A 6000-nucleotide genomic window follows, 5' to 3' on the forward strand; every position below is an offset into this window, starting at 1 on the left:
TCACTGTGTATGGTTCTCCTGTCATCAGTGTATAAATGGGTGTGAATGGGTGAATGATGCGCTTTGAGTGGTCAGAAGACTAGAAAAGCGCTATACAAGTACAGTCCATTTACCATTACCATTTACAATACAGTTATTAGCAAATGTTAAAAACACCGCAACAGCACCACCCTGAGACAAGGGACCAATAACCAAACTATCAAGTCTCACGGGCTGGGTTTACTCTATGTCAAGGGTCAAAGTTTTTTTCAAAACGACAGACATGACAGCGAGTCCGTGTTTACACACAGCATGCGTTTGAGAGGAGTAGCACAAACTATATGTGTGTGTGTAGGGCGGGGGAAACGGTGCGCCAGGCGCAGCCTCACCACCCTGCAAGTATACCCTACATTTCCTAGCAGAGACAGGATTGGGGGTGGAGTGGAGATTCATGTACTACCTATGTCATCATAAATAGCCTATACAGCATGTTTTGTTTTCACATTGAGAACCTCTGTGCAAGGCAGGACCTGACGTGGAGGACAAGAAGGCCCTCTGGGCACTACTGTAAAAAGGAGATTGTTCTTAATCTGCAATTGTCTTGTTGTGTTGTGTTGACATACTTTTCTTTACTGTTTTATTAAATTTAATAAACTACTAACACATTTATTCCTTGTCATTGATTGTATATGACTTTTACTGATAACATAATGTAATATAGCCAGGACAGCCTTACAGAGTCGCGACGCTTTGTGTTGCGTTGCTTCGCATCGCGTCGAGGTCTGTATGATTACAAAATTCAGAGTTTACCCACCTCTAATTTTACCACTACAGCACTGCCGCCGGGGGATCACGCTCCCGTCAGTTGCACATGCTGGCATGCAAACTGATTCTGTGGAGCTGCGGTCGTCTTCTCTCCCTGAGAGTGACGCACGTCCCGGTAGCCCTGAAAACGGGCGCAGACCTGTTGTCCAGGGGGCGCGCCGGTATACGGGGAGCGGACTCTGCATCCAGAGATTGTGGAACAGATATGGGCCCTTTCGGTCGGGCCACGGTTTGCAGCAATACGCAGTGCGCGCTGTTTTACTCGCGCAGCATGGATGCCCCCCTCGGGGTAGACGCACTAGTGCACGCCTGGCCGCGCGAGCGTCTGTACGCATTCCCACCCCCCCCTGGCCTTCATACCCCCGCTCTGTCCAGAGTGAGACAGCACGGCCACGCACTGATTTTGATAGCTCCGCATTGGCCATCAATGCATTGGCTGGCGGAGATATATCAGTTGCTGTGCGCTCAGCCCTGGCAGCGGGAGCCAGGTCAAGGAACGGTCTTCCACCCGCACCCAGAGCATTTGGCGCTGTGGGCCTTTCACAGCGGGTGATTTCCACTATACAAAGTGCTCAAGCCTCCTCCACTAGGTCCCTGTATGACAGTAAGTAGAGAGTGTTTGAGGGATGGTGTCACAGAAATGGTTACATTCCGTTTCAGTGTCCAGTAGAAATGATATTGTCATTCTTCCAGGACCTGATCGACAAACGGAAAGACTTCTCCATGGTTAAGGTTTACTTGGGTCATGTGGGGTTTTGGAAGCAAACAGCGAGCCAGCACCCGCTGGTTTGCCGTTTTATGAAGGGAGCGTGCAGCCTTCTCCCCGTGTCCAGACCATTGGTACCACCGTGGGATCTGGCTGTGGTTCTGGAGGGGCTTAAGGGCCCCCCCTTTGAGCCCAACCCGGCTTTTGTGCCTAAGGTGGTGGGCTCATGTTCTCCTATTGACCTTGTGGCTTTTGCTACCCCACCAGGTGAGCAGCGTTCGCATGCGTTATGTCCAGTCCGTGCGGTGTGCACTTACATGGATAGGACGAGGGGTTCCAGGAGGAGCGATCAGCTGTTCGTCTCCTGGGCTAATCCGTACACGGGGAAACCTGTCACAAAGCAGCGGCTATCCCACTGGGTGGTGGAGGCGATTGCTTTGGCTTATACGAGTCGGGGCATGCAGCCACCTGTGGGCGTGCGAGCGCACTCGATAAGGCCCAGGATGCGGCCAGGCCCCGTATTATGGGGAGTTTCTGTTCAGGACATCTGTGCTGCGGCGAGTTGGTCCTCACTGCTCACTTTTGTCAGTTTCTATATGCTGGACGTTTCCGCTCCGTGCGTGGCACGCACGGTTTTGCTGATTGGAACGGAGTATTTTTCTCTGTGAGTTGGTGGACGCTAGATAAGCTTGTCTGGCAATACGGTAGAAACCACATCCCATAGTGAGACATCGAATAAAGTATTATTCGTCTCAAGCGAGCAAAAGTTCGTCTCGAGCGAGGTATTTGCTCGCTTGCGAAACGTGAACTTCGTTGCTCGCGAAGAGAATCTCTGCTCGCGCTCGAAGGAGTTTTCTACGTGCTCGCTGTTGTTCTTTCTGACAGTAAGGGGGCGGAGCCAGTCACCATGGTCTCTACACCTGATTGGTTACAAACCCTGTCTTTGGATTGGCTGGAGCGATGCATTCACACAACTATAGAAGCCAATTTCCGCACTGGGGTGTGGGGAGGTGGAGACGGTGCTTTCAGGGTCCGATCGATGCTGCGAGGTGCGTCCGCTCCTGCCGCCCCCCTCGCCGTCCGCGCCTTAAATCTTCGGCTGCTCTCCAGCCGCGCTGCATGCCAAGGGCCCCTTTTAGAATAACTTATTTTCCCCGTTAAGATGGTTCAGCTACTGTAAAGAAAAGGGCACCGTCTCCTGCTCTTTAATTTCATTATGTGCTCGGCAAGAACGACAGCTTTGTTTCTCCGACGCGCCCTGAAACAAGCTCCATATCTCACGCGCTTGAGCGCCTGCTCAGCATCTCGCCGTCGTAGACCGAGCTTTGGCATGTTTGGCAAAGCGCCTTGAGCGCCGTGTACAACTAGTATGGATCAACCGACGAATCTGTTTGTTTAAATTGTTTGTGCTTCATCAATTAATGTTTCACATAACTAATGTGACGCATCATACATATTTTTATATTTATTTCAAACTTTTCAAAATTAAAAATTAAAAACTTTTTATTTATTTATTGTAAATGACCTCTCGCGGCCCACCTGCAGTACCTTCGCGGCCCACACTTTGGAAATCGCTGGTCTAAAGGATTACATGTCTCATCAGAGCTGTGAATCTGTCAGTCTGGCTAGAGTGCTGAAGAGAAACCTTTTTTTTTGCTAGGTTCTGCACTGTTTGCTCAAATATACAGGTTTAAGGGTTACACTGTGGAGCACAATTCCTTCTTGTTACCGTTCTCCTTCATGTAGGAGTAATAGTCCACCGTTACTCTCAAAAAGCCTGTGTGGGAAAAACTAAAGTTTTCACATGAGTTTGCTTATATAATGAGCCACGATACTGAACAGAAAACAGAAGGAATCACCTCTTCAAACGTGGCTGCAGCGCTGTCAGACAAATATCCACTGTAGAAACCTTTGCCAGCAGTCTATTCCCGTAGTAGGAATTTAAAAGTTATAAGATATTGGTCCGACAAGAGAGTTCTGTGAAAAGACTGTTAAATATCTATCCCAATACCATAAACCAGAGCCAGGTCAAGGATGTGATTAAAACAATGAGTAGGTTTCTGTACACTCGGACAGAAAACAATCAACTCAAACAATGGGATGAATGCAGTACCAAGGCTATCATTATTGACATCCACATTAATTTTAACAATCAGCCACAATCATTTATTTGTCTGTTTTCAAGGATTAAAGTTGATGAGAACTCTAAGCTAAAAATTCTGAATGAGGACCTGGGGCCCTGTACACTACAACAAAGAACCGGTTGGATGCAAAAGATTGAGAACCACGCTTTCAAATGAGTTATGTTTATTAAAAGGCTAGTCATGATAGTCATGTCTGTTTATAGAGAGAGAGAGAAATCTTTGCTCTAGCAGTAGAAAACCCTTTTGGGTGTAACGGTTTGATTATTGGCTCTGCCCTTTGTCTGGATTTGGATTACGTCTGCGAGCCCCGATTGGAAGTTCTTACTTTATAATAGGAACATGTAAGCAAAGGCCATGTGCTTTTCATCATTTCAGGAATGGCAAATACATAATAAAACACACCTGCGTTCTATTTTTGGTGTGTCTACTTTTGTAGAGGTTACATTAGTCCCTTATTCCCTCAGGAGCAGTAAGGGAGCCAAGTTCCCATTGTGATCATCTCAAATTTCCATTTCAGGATGTGATGTTAAAAACAACCTTTAAAAAATGAAATGGGGTGAGACATCAGAGAAAAGTGATCAGAGGGTAGAGGTCTAAATGAGGTTCTCCAGCTTCATTTAGCTCGCAGAGATATCTGCTCAGAAAGTACTGATCTGTATCGGTTTCCTGAGATACTTCTTTGATAAGATTTGAAATCAGTTCCAGCAAAAGCTTGTGTCTCATACAAGAGACTTTGTTCCTACTAGGAGCTAATAGCAGAACACATCCGGACCAGCTGGCTAATGTGTTTAATTTAGGTTATGTCTCTGTAGTTTATTTGGTCAGCCAGTGTGTCAGTGTTTATGTGAGCTAAAAAATGCAATTCTTCTACTTTTTTATTTTTGTGTTGTGTTATGCTTTACCTTTGCTTGTATTGGGATCAAGAATTCCAGTCTCCCACCTTGATTAGTCTCTGAAAAAGCTTACACTGTTCCTCCTTCTTTTATTGTAGGGGTCTTTGTGTTAGATAGTAGAGCCACTAGAGGCTGCCTTGTCTTAATTTACACATTAGATAACAACATTTAATCTGCTTGTGACAACAAAAACAGCTTTTGACATTTCTGAAGTACAGTTGCTCCGGATAATCGACACAGTACCAACTGCAGCGAGGTCCTGCTACACTTCAGGATCAATTTATTGACTCTGTGGCACACCTACTGCTACCTAGTCACCAAGGGATTTGTTTATTGGTCCATGGATATGGACATCGTTACATTTGATTCCAAGAATATAGTATTGTTGCTATTCCACTTTCACCAGCCCACCCTTCCACAGCCACAGTGCCACCCGGCAGAGTGTCAGCATCCAGAGCAGACCTCCCCGGTGGGTGATGGATGCCCAGCAACAGCTATTCCCCAACAGGTTACCTATCATCTCTACCTATTCATCAGTTGGCTGGTGCGTCAGGGATAATCCAGTTAGCAAAAAAGACATGGAGCACATGAGGCCTCTGAGGAAATAGAGAGCCTCGGTGTGTATCTTCAACTAATAGCATGCTTCGAAGATGTGACTTTGTGATTTAATCCCTGTGACAAGTCCGGAAGTTTCTCATAAAAGCAACATCCAACAAATGTGTTATTTGAACTGCGGTTCTCACTTGTTTATCGGGGATGTGTGCCACTAAGGGCTTTAACAAAGATTCTACACTACTCATAAATGTATCAACGAAAAAGTCCTTTATGAATTGATTGATTGATTGTGTGGGTACAAGTGCATCATGCGGTTGACACAAGCTATGTCTTTCTTTGGTTGCATCCTTTAGGACTCATACATCACTTCGGCTGCGACTTGGCTGCAACTCTGCTGTCCTATTTTCGCCTCTGACTGCTGTTGCTCTCTCGGCGCTGATTTGGAGGACACATCTGATCTATTCTATGTGGTTCAGCATAGCCCATCATGCAAACTGAGCAGGCAGGTCTCGATGAATATCTCTGCCCCGAGCTGTTATGGTCTTTATCTCCACGCCACATGTGTTCCTGAAGTGATGCGGCTCTGGCCTGCTAGCTAACTGAGACAGCTAAGCTAAACTAATCAAGTGCACAGTCAAACTCGCAGTCCGTAGTCTGTGCATAAGAACCACCGCCGCCACCAATGTAACCGAGCATTCTGGGTTCATAGATGATGCACTCATGACACATCTGCCAACACAACCGCCGTTACAAAAATATAGAAAAATATATAGAGATATATATATAGAATTTCCCCCCCAAAGTGGCTAGTGAGAGAGACTGCTTTACCCGCCAATACAGTGTGTATTCTTTCTGTGGCACGGTACCAATTGGCCCAGGGACCGGTACCTGTCCGCGG

Source organism: Gasterosteus aculeatus, chromosome 7, assembly GCF_964276395.1.
Source record: "Gasterosteus aculeatus chromosome 7, fGasAcu3.hap1.1, whole genome shotgun sequence".
Classification (NCBI taxonomy): Eukaryota; Metazoa; Chordata; class Actinopteri; order Perciformes; family Gasterosteidae; genus Gasterosteus; species Gasterosteus aculeatus.